We start from the raw sequence: 1,688 nt of genomic DNA, 5'->3' as shown, positions 1-1,688 counted from the left end.
GCACCGAGGCTGCATAGATGAGGAAGGAGTTCAGCTCTCCTAACTCTCTTTATGTGAAAAGTTTATGGCTTTAAAAAAATGTCCTCTTTAGTTTTCAGAAAAAAAGTTTTTCCAGAATCAAGCTTACATACAAGATCATATAAATATATATATATATATATATATAATTTTACATTGATTTTGTTTGTTGTGCTATTCTATTTATTTTTCAGAGCAATATGCAATCATATCTTTTGTAACCATGGCAAAAATTTTAAGAGCTACAAAAGCACTTTGACTTACTAGATATATTTGTATTAATGAATTCCAATCGTTGTTAATTTGAAATATATAGGATGTTTATGCATTGTCCAAACATTTCTAACTGATTCTAAGGACTTCATACTATATAAGCACTTTATACTGTATTTAAAATTAAAATAGTTATTTCTTTAAACTGTTACTTTTCATAATTCATCTAATTCAATATCTTTATTCTATTATCTTGTTGGGTACATTGATTAGTGTTATGCAAAAATTCATATAAAATCAAGTAAGAACTAAAATTAAGACAGTTATGATCTGTATGAGAGGATTTACCACCATGTACCCTATTCCATTTTGTGGTTATTTTTTCTGTTTCTTGAGCTTCTCAATCTTAGACTCATTTTCATTTTAGAGAAAATACAGCTGCTCGTCTGAGCTCTATCCCACCAAGTGCCCAGCCACTGTATTTTGTCTTGACCCAGTGGTACCTCTCCACTCTATGTATAGCAGCAGACCTATGACCCATAGTGTTCTTATGCAACACATGATAAACATTTCCTAGGAGGCCCATATGGCCATCACCATATTCTTTTCCTAGGGGATTTGGAACCAAGACTGAAAGAACTCTTTCAAGTTTTCAACCTGATAAACACTCTTTGGATTGCTGACTTTAGGAATTATCTGAGGTTATTTGTTACAACTTTTTTCACTGGAGGAAATGCTATAGGAGTAGTCCAACGCAGCTCTCTTAAAAGTGTAACTGATTTTTGGGAGAGTTCCCATTCCTCCCACCTGCCTTTAAAAGTAGCAATTACAAATGGATGGTTTTTCTCATCATACCTACAGCACACTTCAAAGTGAGCTACACATATGATCAGCTCCTTTGCAAGTCCCAGGTGAGAAGAATCACTTCATTCTCAGCACAAGCCCTTTATAGAAGGGAATCTTTAGTCTAATTGCTTACCTTGATACACCTGAAACCTTACCTATTGAAGGGCTCAAGTACCAGTGACTTATTTATGTTTCAAACAAGATTGTTATCTGCTGCTCTACAAAGTCTTCTATTTGCTGTTTACTCATTTTATGTTTTTTTGCTTAACCTTATGACAAAGAAAACTGTTGCAATTTCATCTATCATGATTCAAGAAAAATCTGTGAGGATGTCAGCAAAAACTCTTTAACCCCAACAAAATGTGGGCCAGAATTAGAAGACTAGATTTTCCAACTCTCACCCAAACCTCTACAACCTTTTTAAAAAATCACCATCCATTAGCCCTGAAATTTATGAGATGATATCATTCAGTTTTAAATTCACCAACCCATTTCTAATAAGTTGTTTATGCACATGGTACAATATTCAAATTTGCAAAAATTTATTCTTGAAAGTAATTAACTCTCAGTTGTCTCCATCTGCCAAGATGTCTTTCTTTGAAGCTATAGCT

At 33.5% G+C, this 1,688-nt stretch overlaps 1 pseudogene; it reads right to left on the bottom strand.

Moving 5' to 3' along the window:
* Positions 1-649: 649 nt before the first annotated feature.
* LOC132422426 (protein BTG4 pseudogene) lies at positions 650-1,384 on the bottom strand (annotated as a pseudogene).
* Between the last annotated feature and the right edge of the window lie 304 nt (positions 1,385-1,688).

Source organism: Delphinus delphis, chromosome 3 (assembly GCF_949987515.2).
Source record: "Delphinus delphis chromosome 3, mDelDel1.2, whole genome shotgun sequence".
Classification (NCBI taxonomy): Eukaryota; Metazoa; Chordata; class Mammalia; order Artiodactyla; family Delphinidae; genus Delphinus; species Delphinus delphis.
This window is presented reverse-complemented; position numbering and strand designations above follow the sequence as displayed.